Source organism: Taudactylus pleione, unplaced genomic scaffold (assembly GCF_031769625.1).
Source record: "Taudactylus pleione unplaced genomic scaffold, aTauple2 ptg000128l, whole genome shotgun sequence".
Lineage (NCBI taxonomy): Eukaryota > Metazoa > Chordata > Amphibia > Anura > Myobatrachidae > Taudactylus > Taudactylus pleione.
The window spans coordinates 12391128-12415619 of record NW_028284530.1 but is presented as its reverse complement, the minus strand read 5'-3'; the positions used below and the strand labels follow the sequence as shown (position 1 = coordinate 12415619).

At 45.6% G+C, this 24492-nt stretch overlaps 1 pseudogene; it reads right to left on the bottom strand.

The window, feature by feature from the left end:
* Window positions 1–2151: 2151 nt before the first annotated feature.
* Window positions 2152–24221, bottom strand: LOC148523783 (uncharacterized; annotated as a pseudogene).
* Window positions 24222–24492: the final 271 nt, after the last annotated feature.

The following is a 24492-nucleotide window of genomic DNA, read 5'->3' as shown; positions in this document are numbered from 1 at the left end:
TTAAGGTACCTGTGCTCAAGCATGGGTATCCTTAACACATACTTGCCTACCCTCCCGATTAGGTCGGGAGCCTCCCGAAAATCGGGTGCCACTCCCGGCCTCCCAGGAAGGCAGGAAAGCCTCCCGCAAGCTGCCGACCCCTCCACGAAAATCTCCGGGGGGGGCCTGTGACGCGATTCACACCGAATCAGGTAATTTTGGCCCCGCCCCCTGCTTCACAATGTCGGGATTATCGGCATTGTGTAGCGGGGCAAAATGACATGAGCACGTGGCCACGCCCCCGCTCCGCCCACAACAGCCGGCGGTTCCCCCCGATTTTGCTGATCTGTCTGCCCCCTCCCGGAAGGGGCAGCCAGAATGTCGGCATCTCTACCTTAAAACCTGGACTGTAATGGCGGATTTTGGGATCCTTTAGTGTAAAGGTGCATACACACACAACAATTTTTTGAACGATTATCGTTAATGATATCATTTATCCTTCAATCGTTGAAAAAATCGTTCACTTTCTGAGTTAAAATGATGAACGATTATTGTTCATGTGCGTTCACATTTGTAGTTTGTAGTTCAGTCAAACTGACCAACTCAACGATTTTCAGTAAGGGAATATGCAAAAATCATTTGTAGTTAAAAAAAATTGTTCATTACATTTAGTAAGTGAACGATTTTTTCCCTTGAAAAAATGAACGAAAATCGTTTACTAAAATTGTTCTTTTACTAAATCGTTGTGTGTGTATGCAGCTTAAGTGTTGATCCAGAAAGCAGAAGGGATTTCCAGTGTAGCAGCTGCTTATTTCCCATCAAAGGAGAAAGACTCTCCTCCCTGACCACACACAGTAATACGATGCTTTCCCTGGGTCACACTGTGCCATGTTCTCATTAGCACTGTAGATACCTTTTCCCGAATGACCCAAGTCACTTGTGAGACCCTATTCCCATCTGTCCTGTACATTTCCCATTTATAATAACTGGGACTGCATTTAGTTACTGGATGACAGTGTTTCTATTTAATTCAGGCCAGGTTAGTGCATTTGTAATAACAGCAATAACATTGTCTAATGTGTGAGAAGGTCAATGTTGTCTTCCAATTTATACACTTCATAATTACCCAGGAAACCTAATTACAAATGTTTTATGGGCATTTATCAGCTAGAGACAGAAGCCCTGCATAATAAGCTCCGATAGTTCTAAGGAGATAACCCGTAAAATGAGTAGCTCACAGACTCAGCGGATTAGAGTTCGCCTTTATCATGTGCAAGGAGGCGTTGGGGAAATGTAAGCCCTTTCTTTTCATTTTCTTTGTCACGTCACTAGATAGGTGGAATCGGATGTGTATGAAGATGATGGGCTTCGATAAATCACACCATAACTGTATAACTGTAATTGCATCAAACTACACTGAGGTAGTCAGGGCAGCCAAGAGCCGCGGCGGGCCCGGATGACAGGGGGCGTGGCCTAATCAGGGGAGGCGTGGCCACGTCCCTTTAGGAAAAAAACACAGAATAAAAAAAACATTTTAGCAGCACCGCTTCACTGGGAGGGGGGCACTGTGAGCCCCTCAGCCTGGCGCACAGCCAATGGGGGTCACGATCAGCATGATCGCTCCCCCCATAGGCATAGGAGACTGCTTCAGCTGCTGCGAGCAGTCTCCCACTGCAGCCCAGCACACAGCAGCATGTGATGTAGGAGGGAGGGGGGGGGCGGTGCCGGATCAGGACCCCGCCGGGCCCCTCCAGCAAGCCTGGGCCCGGGTAATTTGTACCTGACCCCCCCCTCTCGGCGCCCCTGGAGGTAGTGCCACATATAACAGCTTCACAGTTATAACCAGTACATGCGATTAGATATTCCTTGCGGAAGTTGCTATTACACATACTGAGGGGCATTTATGAAATCTCAGGCACAGATAATTGGGTAGAAAATGTGCTATAACCTATAGCAACCAATCAAAGCCAGAGGCCGCAGTGTGGCGCCCTGGGGTATGTGCCGTCTCCGTCATTCAGTTAACCCATTATATTTGTTAGTTAATAACTAATACCCAACATCGCCTTAGATTTCATAGGCCCTCCACCCCCAGCACCATAAACAGTGACGAAAATAACAAATGTAACTTCCGCTTTTATTACATTTAGACAACACAGAAGTTTCAGGGAGGTCTTAGCCCCTGTGACTGATTTGGTTCCTAGTCAGTGACGGGTTCGCGCCTCTCTCAGCAGCTTTCGGCAGATAGGTGCGAAGTTTCTCCCTAAGGTGTCCTGGCCAAAACGCATAGTCATCCGATGTAAGAAAACTGTGAGGGAACCACCTCTTCAGGTTTCTAAGAATAATAAAGAATAAAGGGGGATAATAGTATTATATATATTTTACATACTGAGCTGTTTTGAGAATGGTTTTTAGTAAAGATACCGTCATGGAATGTGTAACGAGGTCATGTGAGAGATGGGCGGGGCTCTGTTTTCTACACATACATAGCACATGGTAATAGGGAAGGATTGTATTTAGTAGACCATAACTAGAAGCTGCCGGTGATGTAACCAATAGGCTCACTTGATGCGATTTATAGTCGATCAATTATTTTCAAATTTGTATTCAGTTTCTTATTGTAATCCAATCAAAACTGAACAATCCGAAAAAAATAAATATATTTTTTAATATGTTATAGTGGAGGGTGAACTGCACCATTGCCCCCATGCGTGGGGTCTATATGAAAAGTTAACACGAACTGTCACGATTTGCGGGGAAAGTCCCTATGTCAGAGTTGTCTACCCTCCTGATTCGGCCAGAATCCTCGTGAAAATCGGGGGTTGCCCCCGCCCGTCGGAAAGGCAGGCAAGCCTCCGGGGAGCCATGATGACGCAATTTGCGCTGAATCGCGTAATCGTGGGCCCGCCCTCTGCTTCACAATGTTGTTAATTTCAGCATTGTGAAGAGGGGGCCACATTGACGCGATTGCGGTCACACCTCCATGCTCCGCCCCAATGGAGTATCATCTCTGCGTCACACCCCCTTTCAGATGTGGTACCCCTCCCCACCGTGGAAGCCAGACAGCTCCCTCCCGGAAGGAGGGAGCTGAAAGTAGGCAGGTGTGCCCTCCATTCTGCGAGTCGGCAGGTTTTGTTCTGACTTGCGAGGAGTTGGGAGGTATAACACCACCATTGTACCACTGTTACCAGCAGCAACTGAAGTGACCCCGAGGGGTGTTTAGTTCGCTTTTTGGATGTGCTTGGGGATCGTGCGCTACCTTTGCCTTGGTAAAAGTGTCGCTATATGGAGATCAGGTGTATTCTGGCTAGTGGCCATGCTGAATGACATGTACGGATCTGTCTTTGTACCAGGACTCCGAACCCCTTTGTCCTCCTCAACTCACCCAATCATTTCCTGAAACTGCTCATACGTTGTCCAACATCTCAGAGTTTCTTTCCTCACTCTTATCTTGCCCCTCACTTTAGTCCTGACCCATTTGACGAAGGTTTCCGGAGGATACGGGCCATCACTAAGCAATACAAAACAAAATGGAGGAAGTATTGAATAAGAAGGATATAAGTAACATAAAACCCTGAAACAAAACTTCCATTCAAGAAATTACAAACAAACTCCCCCAATCTTATTTGGGTTGAGTCAATTTGATAAAGATGATTGTGTCCTCTAAGTTATTACAGCCACTCCAGGTCTCGCCAATTTTACTTACCTCTGGGGCTATGGGTTTACTCAACCGGGAATTCCCATGTTTTATTTGTCAGAACTAACAGCAACGTATAGCCCAGTTTAAGCTTAAGCAAAGTATGTCTGAGAGTGGTATAACTTTCTTAAACGTAATGCTACAACTAATATCCCGCTCACACCGAGGCAAGGACCCGGGAAAAAAAAACAGGTCATGTGTCATTGTGAATAGTTCAACCCGGGTTATGTGACCCAGGTCCGCGGCCGTGGTCATGACCAGGGGCTTTTCCCAGGTCTAAGCCAGGTACGCTGCGGTCAGAAAGGGTGTTCCTGGGTTACCCTACTAAGTTCATTGGCGGATCGGAAGAGGTCCGTGATGATATCATCTACAAGCTGCAGAAGAACATCGATGGTGACTTGGCGGGACTTGGAAGTGAAAGAGCTTCTGTCTATTCCAGGGGAAGAAGAGATAAAAAGTTTGTTATACCCCTATCAGACATGAGCCCGGGCTCCAACATGGCTCCAACCCATGATTTTCAACACGGCTTCAACCCGTGCCCCAGCTAAGGTTCCCCTTCCACACTAATGACTTGGATCAAATATTGGTACATCCTTTATGGGACAACAGGGCTATCTCCACTAACTGTAGACTTCTTAGGTGGGATTTTGATTTCTGGAAAGTCAGGGTGGGACTCTTGCGTTAGCTGGACATGTTCCCCAAATGTCATACTGTTGTTGAAACTTTATTTGAAACATTGCCATACTCCTGTGCTATGTTTAAGGCACATACATATACAAAAAGTTTCTGAAAATATTTCACCGAGGGTATTTGTCTCTATATAATAGCAGGGGGTGTAGGTGCTCTGTGGCCCACAGATGCATGGGGGTCATCTGGTCATGTCAAATCTTAGCGCGACGTATATTTGTGGGGGCATTTCACCCTTGGGGCCCTTACAAAATCTTACTATGGCACCCACAAATGTCTATTTAAAAGATACCATAGTAGGAAGAGGTATAGATTGTTTGCACCATTTATACATTATGTGTATGTGTCCCCTTTGCCAAAGAGCATAGTGCCAGCATCCTGAGAATCACATGACCTGACACAATACGGCAACTCACCTGTTCCCAGGAGATCTCTCCATGTGCACCTTCCCGTCCCCTGGGGATCATTCGCTGATATGCTGCTCTTCGTCATGGACATATCCTTGGGCCTCATTGCTGTTCCTGGCTGTCGAAGTGGCACTGTCCCGCTCTCCTGGGCATCACTCCCTGACGTTCCGCTCTTTCTCTTGAATTTATCCTTGGACATGGTTACTGTTCCGGGCTGGTGAAGCGGCAGCTGCTGCCCTGGTCCGCAGGTGATTAGTTTGTCCCCGGGATATAATAATGCTGTTTATAGAGGCACAGACAATATGGAGAGATTTACAGGCTGTGTTACAGTATTACCTATATTTTACCATGCAGACACAATCGTATGGTTCCATGCTCACCTCCAGTGAGGTCTGATTAGTATGATTCCATGCTCACCTCCAGTGAGGTGTGATTAGTATGGTTCCACGCTCACCTCCAGTGAGGTCTGATTAGTATGGTTCCACACTCACCTCCAGTGAGGTCTGATTAGTATGGTTCCATGCTCACCTCCAGTGAGGTCTGATTAGTATGGTTCCACGCTCACCACCAATAAGGTCTGATTGTATGGTTCCACGCTCACCACCAGTGAGGTCTGATTAGTGTGGTTCCCCGCTCACCTCCAGTGAGGTCTGATTAGTTTGGTTCCATGGTTACCTAAAGTGAGGTCTGATTAGTATGGTTCCACGCTCACCTCCAGTGAGGTCTGATTAGTATGGTTCCACGGTCACTACCAGTGAAGTCTGATTAGTATAGTTCCACGCTCACCACCAGTGAGATCTGATTAGTATGGTTCCACCCTCACCTCCAGTGAGGTCTGATTAGTATGGATCCACGCTCACCTCCAGTGAGGTCTGATTAGTATGATTCTATGCTCACCTCCAGTGAGGTCTGATTAGTATGGTTCCACACTCACTTCCAGTGAGGTCTGATTAGTATGATTCTATGCTCACCTCCAGTGAGGTGTGATTAGTATGGTTCCCCGCTCATCTCCAGTGAGGTCTGATTAGTATGGTTCCATTACAAGAAAAGTTCTAGTTGCACCAGACAATATAAATACCCTATTCGTTTATTGTAGTTATTGAACCCCACAAAAGTCACTCTCTCTTATAAGGAGAAAAGTAGGGGTGCTATCACGGACAGAATATATTGGAAACTAATAGCAAGACGAGAAGAAGAAATGTCCACTGTGATGCACTATATAAAGAATGATACGTAAAACATAACTTTTATTTGTACATATAATATCCAAGAGTTAAAAAGCGAAATTATATAAAAAAAAAATATATATATTATATATATATATATATATATATATATATATATATATATAGTATCCCAACTATTAAAAATTGCGTGTGCTTCTGTTCAACTAAATATCCTATAGATAATGTCCAGTCACAGGTAAGTTACCTCTATGTATTTATCAATTTGTATAGCAGTAGTGTAACCGTTCAAGTGTTTATGAGAGAATTATATATGTTCTCTGAATTTTCTTAAGGGCAAACAATAAGTTCTCTATACCTTATCATACCGTATATTCTAATGTATAGAAAAGTCGCTCCAATACCTTCACAAAGGAAAGGGAGAATATGGAGTCAGTCACATGACTTATGTTCTCATATTTTTAATTATATTCCACCTAATCCTTCATATTAAGATCATTGGACAGCTCACTCCAAATAGTGTATTTTGACTTACAGCGGGTACCCCCTTAAACACACACAAGTAAGAGATTGATCTATTCTTAGGACCTAAGGTGTCGCTGCACAGTCACCGTGTGATTTTACTTTATTGCTACTATTCTCATAGTGGTAACTTTTTGTAGCATTGATCCTCCTTAATATCAGATTGTTATGACTTCAACTGTCACCTATGTATAATCAAATACTTCCCACCGTGATCTATGGTATAATGGAGTGAAATGCAGAACCCATATTCTTAATACATATGTGGATATTGCTGGGAAAATATTATGCAAATAGAGAGTATCCCTATCTATACAATGTCGTGGTGCGTGTCTGGAGGAGTCCCTCCGTTATACAGCACTACACTGGTGATTTGTTAAATCCAGTCAGGATCGTTAGCAATGTAAACACACATCTATGTATCAGAGTTTCCTATACACACACTTGTTTCATACACATGCTAGTCACAATTTAAGTCTCACAGCGCTGCTATATATATAACTCAGCCTACATTCATTATCTCATCGGCTGCAGCGCTAAGACAAAAGGTTTATGAATTTTCCATCCAAGGTTTTCCCTTTCTGTAATTCTAAAATTTCCGTGATATTCAGCGGAAATGGCACCAACCCTATCCCTGTGTCACATGTGAACACACCCAGCAATCAGTTTGATTTAACACTTTGCCTACCTTGCTATGATAATCCTCTAAAGGATACCCACCCCAGTACGGGTTATATTTAGGCTGGCACCGCTGGATACAATTCTCATCAACTCACACAAAGCTCACAAATACAGGAATCTTCAGACGACAAACCTCCACACCGTCCCTGAGTATCCAGAATAACAGCTCTCTTAACAATAACAGTACTAAGATTGGTCAGACACTCCCCTGATTGACATTGCACTCCTTCTGACTCCACTCCATCAGCACTGCCATCAACTCCCCTCTCCACAATCGGTCCCCCTTCACAGAAACCGGACATTCCCGAACCAACCAGGATGATGAACACTCTAAAAGAGAACATGAAAATGAACACAGTAGGCCAGTCCATTGCCACAACAAGACCTGCAGATTTCTTTTAGTTCAGGTATCTCACTACAACCTTTTCAATCCTCCCGGAACAAGTTCGCGAGCGACAGGTCCACGCTATCAGCCTTATCTCCGACTTGTTTCTCCACCGCTTAATTGACCTTTTTGCAGTGAGTGGAATGGACCCAGGTATCTCTCTCAGCCACCTTCAATGATGTAGTACTTGTCAGCAGCACCTGGTACGGACCTTCCCACCGATCAGTCAAACAACCTGAACGCAAGAAATTTCTGATCATAACATCATAACATATTCTCCTGGTTCAACATCATCACAGTTAGTTTCAGGCATATCATTGGACAACAATTTCAGTTTCTGCTGCTGTTGTTTTAACTGCTTACTCATTGATATAAGATACTTTACAGTTACCTCGTTGTTACCTTTCAAGTCTTCCTCAAATGAGGTTGTCTACCGAACAGTATTTCAAAGGGAGACAGATTTAGAGGGGGCCTGGGAGTGGTCCTTATACTATGCAGGACCAACGGTAATGCTTCTGGCCAACCTAGTCCAGTCTCTGCCATGATTTTACTTAACTTATTTATGATAGTCCCGTTCATCCTCTCTACCTTGGCACTGGCTTGCGGTCGGTAGGGGGTGTGAAGTCAGCTATTAATTCCCATCAGCTTACACATATTTTGAAAAACATCACCTGTGAAATGAGTACCCCTGTCACTCTCGATGATTTTAGGGATACCATATCTGCATACAAATTCCTGAACTATTTTCTTGACGGTAAACGCAGCAGTATTAGTGGCCGCTGGGTAGGCCTCAACCCAATTAGAAAATACATCAGTGCACACTAATACATACTTAAGATTCCTGCAGGGTGGTAATTGGATGAAATCAATTTGTATCACCTGGAAAGGTCCATCAGTCGGTGGAATGTGGGACGGTTGGGTAGGGATCGCTTTCCCTAAGTTCTTCCTCAAGCAGGTCAGACAGGACATTGCTATCTTTTCTGCTTGTGAAGAAAAACCTGGTGCGCACCAGTATGCTCTCACCAACTTGCACATACCTTGTTTTCCCAGATGAGTCAGACTGTTTGCTGCCTCAGCCAGGCTGGGGTAATATGCCTTGGGGGCTACTGGCTTACCTTGTCCATCCCTCCAGAGCCCGGAGGACTCTTGCTCACATCCCTTGGACTTCCAAATGGACTTTTCCTGGATTGAACACAAATTTTGCATCTCAATTAATTTCAGCATGTCAATTGTTTGGAAAGACATAATTTTTTCAGTGGGAGAAAACTTTTTTAACCCTGCTGCCCATTTTGCAACTTCATCGGCTCTGTTGTTGCCCAGTGACACTGGGTCATCCTCACATGTATGGGCTTTACACTTGATTACTGCCACCGCTTTGGGCAGTTGGATTGCTTCTAAAAGATGTTCTATATGTCGGGAATGTGCAACTGGTGTGCCTGCTGCTGTCATAAAGTTTCTCAGACGCCATAGAGCCCCGAAATCGTGCACCACCCCGAACGCTTACCTCGAGTCAGTGTAAATGTTAGCAGATTTGCCTGCTGCCAGTTCACACGCTCTAGTTAGTGCTACTAACTCTGCCACCTGGGCTGAGTGAGGAGGACCAAGAGGTTTGGCTTTAATGATGTCTGTGTCATTTACAACAGCATAACCTGTACAAAATTCACCTTTGTCTGTTTGTCTATGACAACTCCCATCCGTGTAAAAATTCACATCTACATTCTCTAAAGGTGTGTCGTGTATGTCAGGTCTAGCAGTAAAGGTCTGATTCAGATATTCCATACAATCGTGTGTATCATTATGTCCGCTGAACTCACCCTCGGCCAGCAACTCGTCTCCTTGCACCCTTTGTACATCATGTTGTACATATGGTAAATACGTTGCTGGATTCAGCGTGCTGCAACGTTTAACAGTGATGTTCGCAGGTGCGATTAGAGCTAGTTCCCATTTGGTAAACCTAGCCGAAGAGACGTGTCTGGTTTGAGCAGAGTTCAGCAGAGCAGATACAGCGTGGGGAGTATAGACAATCATATCATGACCCAATACTACGTCCTCACTTTTACTCACCAATAGAGCGGTAGCTGCTACACTTCTCAAACAGGTGGGGAGTGATCTCGAAACAGTGTCCAATTGGGCACTGTAGTATGCTACGGGCCTACTGGCATCACCATGTTTTTGTGTAAGGACACCTGCAGCACAACCATCGGCTTCCGTACAATACAAATCAAAAGGTTTTTCATAATCAGGTATTCCCAATACAGGTGCTTTGGTCAGACTATCCTTACGATTAAGGAAAGCCTGCTCTGAATCCTCTGTGTGTTTGACATGATCGGGCGTTGAGGTCCAGTAAAGGCAAGGCCAAAATAGAAAAACCTGGGATCCACATTCTACAGTATCCACACATTCCCAAGAAGGTACGAATTTGCTGTTGATTCTGTGGCACTGTCATGTTCTGTATGGCCTGGATTCTATCATTTGTCAGATGTCTTAACCCCTGGGTTAGGCAGTGTCCCAAATATTTTACTCTGGATTGGCACGGCTGTAGTTTGTCCTTAGCCACCTTGTGTCCTGTATGCGAGAGATGAAGCATCAAAAGTTTAGTATCATTCAAACATGACATAAACGAATCAGAACACAGCAATAAATCATCCACATATTGAATTAGAACAGATCCATTTGCACATTGAAAAGACTGTAAACAGTCGTGCAATGCCTGGGAAAAGATACTGGGGCTGTCTATGAAACCTTGGGGCAACCATGTCCATGTATATTGCACACCTCTGTATGTAAATGCGAATAGATACTGACAGTCAGGGTGGAGAGGCACAGAGAAGAAAGCAGAACAGAGGTCAATGACAGTGAAATGGGTTGCGTTTGGAGGGATCTGCATAAGAATGACAGCTGGATTTGGCACTACGGGGAATTGGCTTTCTACTACCTTATTAACACCTCTAAGGTCCTGTACCAGCCTATAACCCCTCCCACCACTCTTCCTCACTGGAAAGATGGGACTGTTGGCTACACTAGCTGTACGAACTAAAATTCCCTGCTGCAATAATCGTTCAATTATTGGAAAAACCCCTAATTCTACCTCCTGTTTTAGTGGGTACTGGGGAATTTTTGGAGCTTGCCTACCACTTTTCACATTTACCATTACGGGGCTTACGTTTGCCATTAATCCAGTGTCCTGTCCATCCTTAGTCCAAAGGGAATCTGGAATTTGGGACAACATTTGATCTACCTGGGATGGATTTTCATTTAAACTGGTAGAGTGATACATTATCCTTTGGGGAGTGTCCAACATATCCCGCACCTCGTGCGCAACTCTCTCAGGGATATCTAAAAATACACCATCAGGGGTGCAATATATAACTCATCCCATCTTGCATAACAAGTCTCTACCCAGCAGGTTAGTAGGAGCCGCAGCAGCCAGAAGGAAAGAATGCCTGGTATGCAACGGTCCAAAAGTAACCTCTGTGGACTTTGTTAAAGGATAATGTTGCACTTTACCTGTTACACCCATTGTTGGTACTGTCTCGTTGGTCACCTGTAAATTAACGGGAGATTTTATCACTGACCTGGTCGCCCCTGTGTCTACAAGAAAAGGATATTCAGTACCAGCTACATCAACCATCATGGCCGGTTCTTCCCTAGTACTTCCCGTTAACCTGACTATCTGTAGACTACAGGTATGACCTGACCCCTAGCGTTGGCTTCCATTCTCCAATAAAGCATTAACGGCCACAATTGGAGCTGGTGCTTGCTGGATATTTGCTGGTCTCTGTACGTATCCCTTATGGGGATATCCAGGTACTCTCTGGTTTGGGGGTCCTACCCTTTTCACTCTGCAGGTTCTACTTAAATGTCCTGGCTGGTTACAATTAAAACATATTCGTGGATCGGATGAAGACACAGGTTGCTGTGAGGTTTGAGCAGGGGGAAGAGGTGGTGGATATGGGTAGGGATATGGAGGATAAGGGTATTGTGGGGGATATGAAGTTTGTGAGTAGTGTGGGACCTGTGGTTGTGTAGGGTTAGTAGAATAGAGCTGTGTTTGCTGTTGCGTGGGATTAGTGAGGGCATATAACTGTTTAGGTGTAGGTGTGTGTAGATGCAAGTGTGTCTGTTGGCTATGATGTTACCGTCATTCCTTCCAGAGCTTGAATATTGACAGCCATTAGTTTTTTGCTCTTGGTCTCTCTCTTCTTTGAGATGTTCTTATCATGTTCTATGACAGATTCTATGAGTGTATCTATTGTGACTCCCCTCCAGCCAGGTTGTGAGGTCTGAACCCGAGTCTTTAAGTTTTCCTTAAGACCGTCCATGAGTACCGTGACTATCATTCCCCTGTGGTGAGTGCTATCTTTAATATCTTCTATCCCAGTGTACTGGGTGATAGCCTGCAGAGCCCAGTCGCAATACTCTTCTGCAGATTCACTCTCCTTTTGCTTTATGGTGAAAATTTTGTTCCAGTTAACTACTACCGGAAAATATATACCCAATTGAGTTACAATGCGGGAAATGTTACCTTGGTTTACTTGGTCCGTTAAGGGAACGTCACCATCCAATACATAATCCGTGATAAATTTTGTCACGTTGGTATTGCGTGGTAGACAGGCCCTTAACACCACATGCCAATCTTTATTAGTTGGCTCATGAGAACTACCCAAATTCCTCAAAAATCTCTGACATTTGGCTAGTTCCTTTTTGGGATTGGGGAAATCATTTATGGTGGAATTTAGTTCTGCTCTTGTCCAAGGACAATGCATTACCACTTCCCTCGTGGGCACTACACCATTCGCATCTGCATTTCCATTCGGAACAGTTATTGTCCGAATGGGATGCAGACCAGTAGCGCTGCTACCTTTGACCTTGTTACTTGGCTGGGGGTTTAATCTGTTGCTGCTACGTATGGTATTAACAACTTCCTCTACGGGTGCAGAGGGTGTTAGCACTTCCCTTGCTGTTACCAATGGAGATGGCGGCACCACTCGTGATTGTCGTGGTGTAGCATCTATCATTTGTACAGCATGGGAAATGGCAGACATTACAATAGGCTCATCATCCACATCATGAACATTTTCTTTATAGTTGCTTAAGAGAGGGTACAAATTGTTGTTACATTTTTATGGGTATTTTTGATAACTGTACTTGCACTTCCATCCACATAAGGTGGGGGTGGTGCGCGTGAACTGCTGGCAATACCTTCCACAATGCTACCTTGCTGCACGTGCGCACCATTTTGCGGCTCGCCCGCATTGCAATTCAGCGTCGTGGATGTATTCTCTGGCAATGCGCTCGCAACACTAATTTGCATCGCTTGCGCATTTTTAAGCCACGCATCCCCTTCATGCTGCCACAACTTTAAACATTCATAATATTTGACCTTTTTCTCTCGGGAGTGCATCAGACTGATGTGATCCTGGGGCATTATCTAATACATCTTTATCAAAACTACCAATTCTGGGAAATGGTCTAACACACTTCATCGTCATTTTAAACCATACATCACAATACCTTATTGCATAAGTACCGTACTTAGTATGCATAATATGATGGGCTGATCCAAACGGCGCTTCCATTAGCAGCACATCATTGTCTAACATCTCTATTGTTTGCATGGCTCCCATTCTGAGACAACTCCAATGTTTTTCAATAAAGATTTAAACTGGTGAAAGACAGTCAAGATACTTTCACTTACCTGTGGACGATTTAACGGCAGCGCCCACACACCTGTGAAGATTTGAAGAAGGCTACTGCACACACCCGGATAAGATTTAAGAAGGCAACTTCCACACCTATGGAAGTTTAAGTTGGCTACTTCCACGCACCTCTCTACAACAAAGACAACATGTACACCTGCTACTGTGTATAGAACGGTAAGCTGCTTACCGAGCGGCTAGCACTTAGCCCTTAAAGGTCATACGGTACCTCTAACTTTAGGGAACAAGTTACTCACTCACTCAAATACTCACTGTTACACACTTTTTTCCTGCGCAGAAAAATACACATTAACCCAGATATTGACAACAATTGAAAAGAATGTAAACCTCAAAGGCTTTGTTTAAACACGTGGCAGCACGACCGGAAGTACGTATACGCTATTGTGCGACCAGTCGCATACACAATAATGCGACTACCACACAACCGTATGACAACCTTTAGCTGCGTACACAAAAGTGCATCTTTACTGTGCGCAAAACTGCGACTCAGCCGCGTGTTCAATACTGCGGCACCTCTTTAAATGTTAGGTTCTATCAACAAAGGAAAACAAACTTTTTCCTCTCTTGTCCCTGGATTCTAGTCAGCGTCCCTGGCTCACACGAAAACGGGTAGTGATCTCTCAGCACCGAGCGGTTGCAGGTAAACCCTGCATGTGGCCACTCCACCCTTTGATGGAAATCGATAACCGTAAGTGCCGTGTGAGCGGGTAAGTGACTTCACTACAAGCCCCCAACTAACGATACTGCCTTTGAACCTCTATATACCCCTGCCTATACCTTCTAATATCCTGCCTATAAACCTCTAAGGATGACGCTAATTTGCGTACGCAGTCATACAGTAAATAAAGACTCCAGACCTAGAACCTGTGGTTCCAAAGCACAAAGTATTATTCAAGTAAAATTACAGTAGTTACACGCTATGATCCTCATATAATCTTAGCGCAAAGAGATTATACAGACCCAAGTACAATTATACATACGCAGCGCTCTCTGGTCCAGATCTAGGCATCAGCAAGAAACCCCTCGTCAATCAGCATTCAGCACGAAGACTAGGAACCCAGGGTCAGAGCACACATATTTATACCCACTAGAAATAAACAACACCATAGAGAAGTTTGTTGCTACTACCATTGGTCCTAAAGGAGAGGGCATATGTTACAAGGCATTTAACAGGTTGGTTCAAATAGACACAGCCCAGCCTCTAACAACTGGTGGTCTCTGGTTTCCCGCCTCATGCAAATCCTAACAGTTGTTCATATAATGTACATTTTGTTGCTTGAAGTCTCTGCGGTCCATAAGTTGAGAATGCATGTTGCGATCTCTCCATCGATATTACCGGAATACTGTTGAGAGTACGCATCAGTACAATACAAAACATGGCTTACTTATCACGTATAAAACCTTAGTTACAAAATAACCTTTATTTCCTAGCAATTATAATAAATGTGCATACTCGAATCTTATACCTTATAGTTTATGGAACCTTGTATGTGAATATGTAATGTGTGAGTATATGGGGTTTGATGTAAAGACACTAGTTAACTTGGGGCAGATGCGTGTGCATGGAGCTAATATTCAGCGTTTTCATACAGGGTCTTATGCATTCGCTAATATGCAACTAGTTAACAGCGCAATTGTGCGTATTAATGTGTGTATGAGAAATGGTGAAAGATGGAATCGCATGATGCTAAGAGTAATATCGCCACATGTACTAAAATGGCGCTTAGGCGGCCATTCGCAAAATGGCGTCTTGCGATCTCATTTCCAAGATGGCGTCTTACGGCCAGTCGCAAGATGGCGTCGCTGCGATCCAATTTTAAACTGATCTTGTCTCAGCCAATTATCCAGCTTCGACACTATCCACTCATTTCATGGAAAATTTCCCATTAACACCACCTAAAAACTAACAGCTGTGATGTATAAATGAATGCTACCACACTTATCATGCTCTCAGCTTTGTCTCTCATTCATTAGATAGAAAACCAATATTTGGTCAGTAATAAGACCATGGGCAACTATTCTGCAAAGGAAGGATCCCCGAGGTGAGGGTGTGTAGGAGATGACCGTGTTAGTCTACCTGGGCTGACAGTTACCCCATTCTTACGGTCTTCCATGTTCTTCTTCCTCCAAGAATAAAGTCCAACTGACAGCTCCTTGTAGTTGATTTGGCTGCTTATTGCTGAGTGAGATCACCAGGTCATCAAACTGCAAGTCACTGATGGGAATATTAACCTAGGAAAGAGCAGGGCATGCGTTACAGCCCAGTGGTCAGTTCAATAAACATCTCAACTATCCAAGGTTGAATGCAGGAACTGAGGAGCCTTTTACTTGAGGGCCAGCACCACTGGATACACTTTTTCTATAAGATAGCTATATTAGAAAGATTTTTTAAGTATAGTATGTATTTATCTACAAGTAATAAATAAGAAAAAATAAGAACTTAAGAGAGAGTTATCCTTTGACCAAACAACCCAACCACCATTCTTAAATCTTCACTTCTATTCTCACAGTCTTCAGGTCATGGCTGGAGATTTGCTTCCTCTTGCTCTTGTCTGTCTGGTTATAGAGGTCCACCAGGCGCAGCCAATGCTGATTCAGGTAACCTTCCAGGATAGCCAGGGCTTCTGGGTTAGGCTGCTGGATGGTGGGTGTGATCACACGGGACTGCGAGCTCCTCATCATGCTGCGACCGCCTGCCTCAGTTTTATATGCCTGGAAGCACAATACTATAGTTATCTGGTAACAGGAATCATCTAGTTGAGGTATATCATATATCACAAGTAACTGGGAATAGTGAAAAGATGTTTCAAACCAGAGCAGATGCATTCTTAGTCCAGCCAACGCAAGTTCCCTGAAAACCCTTAATTATTTGAGCAGAGAGTTAATCAGTAAACTGAAATGCTGCCTCTACTAGGTGTGTGTGTGAGTATGAGGGGGGTGCGAAAAATAATTTCTGGAGGGAATGCTGATCCTTGTATTGTCATACTGGAGGATCCTGGGGTGCCACCAGGTGAGTTAGCGTTCAATATATGACCCAAAATGGTGCTAATATTTTGTAGTATAGGAGCTGATAGGTCGGTACTTTATCTCCATCCATATTCTCTATCTCCAAGGCTTAGCACTTAGGGCTCGATTCAGACCTGCACGCTAGATACCTTCACACGCACACAGCCTATGCAAATTCGGAACACAACCAGCAAGGCAGACGATCGCACGGCAAGGCATAAGCATGCCCACTATGTCTTGGAGTGCGATCACTTTGTGTATGCAGATGCCCACCAGCCTGTCTTAAGACACCCACTAGCGCATGTCATCTCCAGGAAGTGTATGCAACCATCGGTACATCGGGTACCATTGGAAGCGAACGCAGCGCTTGAGGTTGACTATACCCTACCGCAAGCACTGTGAGCACTTCATTGTAATAAACAACCAGGTGACGTATACAATGACACTGCCTGTTAATTATGCATGCCTCTGATACTGCGTTAAGACGCTCGGGTACGACTGCATTCGCACCTCCACTCCCCCATTTATAGTGGCCAGCCCCTGTCACCACCCACAAACAGCTGCTCCTGTCACTCATTCTGCTGGGCTGTTTATGCTCGGCGAGTGTACGCTTCCCGATCGATCGGACTAGTTTGCGCATGTACACTGCGATGCATATGCATGCGCACATTGCAAACCATCGCCAGCAACGAGAGAATGCTTCTTAGCGAGCGGGTCTGAATTAGGCCCTTAGACCCCAATTTAACTGCAATGATTCCAGGAGAAGATGAAGAAGTGTAGGTGGAACTCTACTGCACAGAAATGGATATAGCATTAACGCGTGTGTGGTTGAATCAGTGCTCGAAGTGAGGCAGTATACGGCAGTATGATATACCGCCACTTCCTGCACCCACTTAATTTTTTTCCATAGTAGACAATGTACCAGCGCTGGGATCAAATATGTGATCCCAGCGCTGGAACAGCTGCAGCATTGTGTGAAGATGTGTCCCGCTGAGGACACATCTCGATCAGCGCCAGTGGTATTGGGACGCATCCAGAAGCGTCGGGTCCGGCTGCTAATTTAAAGTTAGCACCGCCCGCCAGCCAATCCCGGCATACGTACCAGCTGCTGAAGAAAAGAAGGCACAGCTTTCTAAATCCAGCGCTGGCTGGCTTGAGGACCAAGTAGCAGCTTCTCATTGGCTCGCGTGGGAGCTGGATTTAAAAAGCCGCCCCTTCTTTTGATTAGCAGCAGGTACACAAGCTGGGATTAGCTGGTGGTTGGTGCCTCCCCTGCATAGGACTGCATACGGACTGGCCGTATATTTTACTGGGACGCTTCCCGCTAGGCAGAGGGGACTGTGGGGCTGGGTGTTGCATGGCACTACCCCCATTAGCGCGTCACCTGTATGACAGGTGGCCGGACAGCACATGTCAGCGGCCCGGCTCGGCTGGCCGCTCCGGGTCCTCTGAGGTACTTGTGGGTGGCGCTGAAGGTGCCAAAGACACGCTGCGCACCTGCAGTCTCCAGTCCCGGATCACGGAACACAGCAACAGCAGCAGTGGCCACGGCTAGCTCAGAGCAGCGATGGAGGCTGAGGAGCTGCTCAGAAGGCTGCGGTGGGTCTGCTGGGCCAGGCATGCTGTCAAATCGAACAGGAACAAGTCAAGGTAAGTGCTTCCATCCCCCCAAGCCCAGTGATCCCCTCTCCCCCAGCGCAGTGCCCCCATCCCAGTGTATCCCCCTTCTCCAGCCCTGTGTCCCCCACCATCTTACTGACCCCTCCATCTCAGTGTCTCTCAAACAGCCAGCTCAGTGTCTCCCCCTTCTCTTCCTAACCAGCCCACTGCCCCCCACATAGGACCACCCAGCCACTCTAGGCACAGTGCCTTGCAGTTCAGCTGAGGATCCCCCCTTCTACAGCTTACCGTTCCCCCTCTCAACCCTATCTCATTGCCCTCCTTCCCATCCAGCCCTCTGCCCCATTGCACTTTCCTCCCATTCAGCCCAGTGTTCCTCTCATATATCACCCCCCCCCCCGCCTGGCTTTCCCACCTCATTCAGTTCAGTGTCCACCTTTCCACGTCACTACATCCCTAACTGTGAACAATGCAGCCACCACTTAACACCCACATCATCATTAGGGTAGCCCCCTCCACTGATACCCTGGGGGGTGGGCACAGAGGAGAAGTAGATGGGGTCACAGAGGAGATGGCATTGGGGAACACAAGGAAGATGGCACTGGAGAGACACACAGGGGGTCTGGTGCTGGAGACACACAGGTAGGACCCCTAGTAGGATTAGAGAAAAATGGGCGACAGTAATCGTCAGTAAAAAACACAAATTAAAAAATATATATATAACTGATATAAAAGGTAGCAAATATATGTTATTAACATAAAATAGTTTGATCAGGAAAACTCCCATTTTGCCCTGCACCAAAACTCCTGTTACTACTGTATGTATTATTTGATTTAACCTCTGTTTCATGTTGATGACATTGGCTTTATTCATGTGCAAACAGTCGGCTTCCAGACCATGTGATCTCCTTCATGATTAATGAACACCGACTGAAGATACTGCCTGTCCAGGAAAGATCAGAGGTTCTTCAGAGGTTCCCCGTTGCAGAGAAATCATATAGGTAAGAAAATACTGTTTCACATGCTGGCTGTGTATATTCATTAGAGAGGGAAACTGGGGACATGGCTATCAGCATGACGAAAATGGGGGGCAGTGGCTTGCGGACATGACATGTGACATGAGGTCCCGTCCCTTGCAAAAAGACCACACCCACTTATCGGGCGCGCGCCTTAGGCGCGTGCACATAGGGCCACTTTTTTTATTTTTCCCAGGGCTGCTTTAAATTCCCAATCTGCCCCTGCATAGCACATTATTGGTTATTGCACATCTGCCAGAAAGTGCTGCCTGGTACCTGCTGTAATGTCCCCCTGGCTGCCAATCATCACAGGGTACTTACTGTCTGTGGTCATGACTCATGTGAGGTGTATAATGTGAGCCATCAGTCTGGGAGCAGAGCAGTGCACTGCAGTTCCGCCGGGACACGATGCTGGACATCGCTGCAGCCGGGCCGTCTGAATAGTGCAGAGTAGACCAGGGTTTTTGCCACCGCTCGGGAGGATTCAAATTTTCATACCCCCACTTCTAAATTCCCACTTCGAGCACTGGGTTGAATAGTAGTGTATTGCCACTGTTGTTCAGAAAACTATTCAGAAGTTGCTTACTGCCCTTTACCATATTGAAAGTATGCCTCACATTTTTAATGACTGATTTAGGTCAATAAATTAATTAACATATGTTTTACCATCCTCTACCTGTTTACACCTCCTAATAATAAATAAGAATATTGTCCTTCTGTAACAATAATGGTCTTAGCTCTCAGTATGTAAAACACGCTTAGCAAAACCAACATGACAAGTCCCACTGAATGGTGGAGAAGATTCATATGTCAGTATAAAATACACGTGTACTATAAAGGTTTGAATGGGCAGTTGCTGAGAATTTAGGGATAAGTGTTTCACATTTCTGGTTATGTCCCACCTTAAGCTGCACCGGTGCTGAAGGATAAGTTTGACTTTGAACTAGGGGTGAGCGGGTTCGGATTTCTGAAATCCGAACCCCCCCGAGCCCCCCCGATCCGAGGCCGATCCGAGTCAGGCTCGACTCTTCCCGCCTGACTCGGATCTGAAATCGAGGCAAAACGTCATCATCCCGCCTTCCGGGTCTCGCAGGTTTTGGATCCTATATAAGGTACCCGCGTCGGCGCCATTTTCTCACTCGGCTGTGGACAGTGAAGAGGGAGGGTGGGAGTTAGGGCTGGCTGGGCTGTGTAGTGTAGTGTAGTGTAGTGCAGAGTAGTGTTGTGCTGTGCTGTGCTGCGCTGTGCTGCTGTTGTCCATAGGGGCTGTGTCCACTACTTCAAAGTCCATAGGGGCTGGCTGTGTTGTGCTGTGCTGCTGTTGTTAATAGGGGCTGTGTCCACTACTTCAAAGTCCATAGGGTCTGGCTGGACTGTGTTGTGCAGTCAGTTGTCCATAGGGGCTGTGTCCACTCCAAAGTCCTGTGCAGTGTCCCAGTCCTAAAGGGGTGCTGTAGTGTTGTCCAGGGGGTGCTCTGTCCGTCAGGGGTGCTCCCCCCAAGTGCTAAAAAAAAATTTTTTTTAGCACTTTTTTTTTTCTGTGTTTGTGAATTGTGTGCGCAGTAGCCGCACGTGCATCAACAAAGTAGTGCCAAGCGTGCACCTGTGTCATAAGTAAAGGGCCGGCTGGCTTGACCGTTAAAGGGTGCTGTAACCCCCAAAGTACACTCCAGTCCAAACCAAATAAAAAAATGTTTTCTGTGTTTGTGAATTATGTGCGCAGTAGCTGCACGTGCATCAACAAAGTAGTGCCAAGCGTGCGCCTGTGTCATAAGTAAAGGGCCGGCTGGCTTGACCGTTAAAGGGTGCTGTAACCCCCAAAGTACACTCCAGTCCAAACCAAATAAAAAAATATTTTCTGTGTTTGTGAATTGTGTGAGCAGTAGCCGCACGTGCATCAACAAAGTAGTGCCAAGCGTGCGCCTGTGTCATAAGTAAAGGGCCGGCTGGCTTGACCGTTAAAGGGTGCTGTAACCCCCAAAGTACACTCCAGTCCAAACCAAATAAAAAAATATTTTCTGTGTTTGTGAATTGTGTGCGCAGTAGCTGCACGTGCATCAACAAAGTAGTGCCAAGCGTGCGCCTGTGTCATAAGTAAAGGGCCGGCTGGCTTGACCGTTAAAGGGTGCTGTAACCCCCAAAGTACACTCCAGTCCAAACCAAATAAAAAAATATTTTCTGTGTTTGTGAATTGTGTGAGCAGTAGCCGCACGTGCATCAACAAAGTAGTGCCAAGCGTGCGCCTGTGTCATAAGTAAAGGGCCGGCTGGCTTGACCGTTAAAGGGTGCTGTATCCCCCAAAGTACACTCCAGTCCAAACCAAATAAAAAATTATTTTCTGTGTTTGTGAATTGTGTGCGCAGTAGCCGCACGTGCATCAACAAAGTAGTGCCAAGCATGCGCCTGTGTCATAGGTAAAGGGCCGGCTGGCTTGACCGTTAAAGGGTGCTGTAACCCCAAAAGTACACTGCAAACCAAATAAAAAAATATTTTCTGTGTTTGTGAATTGTGTGCGCAGTAGCCGCATGTGCATCAACAAAGTAGTGCCAAGCGTGCGCCTGTGTCATAAGTAAAGGGCCGGCTGGCTTGACCGTTAAAGGGTGCTGTAACCCCCAAAGTACACTCCAAACCAAATAAAAAAATATTTTCTGTGTTTGTGAATTGTGTGCGCAGTAGCCGCACGTGTATCAACAAAGTAGTGCCAAGCGTGCACCTGTGTCATAAGTAAAGGGCCGGCTGGCTTGACCGTTAAAGGGTGCTGTAACCCCCAAAGTACACTCCAAACCAAATAAAAAAATATTTTCTGTGTTTGTGAATTGTGTGCGCAGTAGCCGCACGTGCATCAACAAAGTAGTGCCAAGCGTGCGCCTGTGTCATAAGTAAAGGGTCGGCTGGCTTGACCGTTAAAGGGTGCTGTAACCCCCAAAGTACACTCCAAACCAAATAAAAAAATATTTTCTGTTTTTGTGAACTGTGTGCACAGTAGCCGCACGTGCATCAACAAAGTAGTGCCAAGCGTGCGCCTGTGTCATAAGTAAAGGGCCGGCTGGCTTGACCGTTAAAGGGTGCTGTAACCCCCAAAGTACACTCCAAACCAAATAAAAAAATATTTTCTGTGTTTGTGAATTGTGTGCACTGTGGCTGCACGTGCATCAACAAAGGAGCAGCGCCAAGCGTGCGCCTGTGTCCCATAAGTAAAGAGCTGGCTGGCTCATTTCTTAAAGGGTGGTGTAACCCACAAAGTGCACTACTCTCCAGCAAAAATAAAAAAATATTTTCTGTGTTTGTGTGCGCCTTAGCCGCACGTATATATCAATATAACATAAATGGAGGACCAAACTTTCTCCGATAAAAATAAAATAGGGAAAGATCAAGAACCTCTTCCTCCTAGTGCTGTTGCTGCTGCTGGGAGTTGTTCATCATCCCAGAGAGGAAGTAGGAACACCACTACTTTTACTAAACAATTGACCCTCCAACAGTCCCTAGCGATGAGGATGAAGTATGACAGCAGTCATCCTGAAGCAAAACGTATAACTGAGGCCTTGACTGCTATGTTGGTGTTAGACATGCGTCCGGTATCTGCCATTAGTGCAGTGGGATTTAGACAATTGATGGAGGTAGTGTGTCCCCGGTTCCATATCCCATCTAGATTCCACCTGCATCATCAAAGCAGCAGCGACAAGCGTGCGTCTGTCTGTTAAAGGGTGGTGTAACCCTCAAAGTGCGCTCCACAAACAATAAAAAAATTCTTCTTCTTTTTTCTGTCTTTGTGAAATGTGTGTGCATCCTTAAAGCAGCAGCGACAAGCGTGCATCTGTCTGTTAAAGGATTACATCGGCGACAGCATCCAAGTAGGCATGTCAGACAGTCCGTACCTGTACTGGCAGGAAAAAGAAGCAATTTGGAGGTCCCTGTAGAAACTGGCTCTATTTTACCTGAGTTGCCCCCCCTCCAGTGTGTACTCCGAAAGAGTGTTTAGTGCAGCCGGGAACCTTGTCAGGGAAAGGCGTAGGAGGTTGCTTCCACAAAATGTGGAGAAGATGATGTTCATAAAATGAATTATCAACTCTTCAGGGGAGACCAGCCTCCAGAACGTACAGAGGGACCTGTGGTTGTGGATTCCAGCGGGGACGAATTAATACTCTGTGAGGATGAGGATGTACACAACACTGAAGAGGGTGAGGAATCGGTGGATGAGGAGGATGAGGACGACATCTTGCCTCCGTAGAGCCAGTTTGTGCAGGGACAGATTAATTGCCAGCTTGTTTTGTGGGGGCCCAAATGAACCAATCATTTCAGCCACAGTCGTGTGTCAGACCATGGCGCTGAAATGTTTGGTTTGTTAAAGTGTGCATGTCCTGTTTATACAACATAAGGGTGGGTGGGAGGGCCCAAGGACAATTCCATCTTGCACCTCTTTTTTTTCTTTGAATTATGTACTGTTTGGGGCCTAGTTTTTCAAACTGCCATCCTGTCTGCCACTGCAGTGTCACTCCTAGATGGGCCACGTGTTTGTGCTGCCTACTCGTATCTCTTGCATAGTCATCCAGCTACCTCGGTGCAACCTTTTGGATATAAAAACACTATTGTGAGGTGTGAGGTGTTCAGAATAGAATGGAAATGAGTGGAAATTAAGGTTATTGAGGTTAATAATAGCATAGGAGCAGAAAAACCCACAAATTCTGTGATTTTAGCTGTTTTTATGCTTTTTTAAAAAAAAATACAGATCCAAAACACAAAACCCAGAACCCAAAACACAGAAGGGTGGTTTTGGCAAAATCAATCCAGATCCAAAACACAAAACACGAAAAGTGGCCGGTGCACACCCCTACTTTGAACCCACCGTTTCTTCAGTGGTTTCTAGGGACATTCGGCTTTTGAGACTTCTCTCATCCATCCTATCCTGTACCCGGGTTTCTAGGTCTGTCAGGTCCGGTTTTCCACGCAGCCATTTGTCTATGTCCCCCATACTGTCCAACTGGGTCCTGAACTTCTGTCCTTCCAGTATCCAGTCTGAAATGCCCTGACCGGTGTTACTAGTCTCTCTGATCTCAGCCATCCTTTCAGATTGCGACTTAATGATGCTGCTAGAAGCCACAAGTGATGGTTCCGTAACCTCTACTGACCCAGATTGCAGTTTTTCCATGGGGGGAGCAATGATGCGTCGTGTCCTTGACTTTGGAGGTCCAAACGTCCTGCAGGACACCTTGAAGAAATGAGTCTGGGACAGATCTCTCTGCTTGTACCCCGTCATGTGATTATCCATTGGTGGATGAAAGTCCTGGAACGAGACTTCTGTAGCCATTGTCACATTCAGCATAGTTTCATCTCGGATAATGTCATTGGAGCAGCTCCCGTGCGTTACATGCGCTGCAGCATAAAGACAGTGGTGCCACAAGTTCTCCTACTCATTCTGCTAGTTCCATGAACGACTGATCTCCGGAGCTTACACTAGGGCTGGTCCTGGAATGGAGAAATATGTAAGCGGCTGAACATGTCCAGGATCATTGTTTTAGCAGTTCTGCTTCACAAAACAACCTTAGACTCTAATTCGATCGCAAACGCAAATTAGGTCCACTAAAAAAAAATTA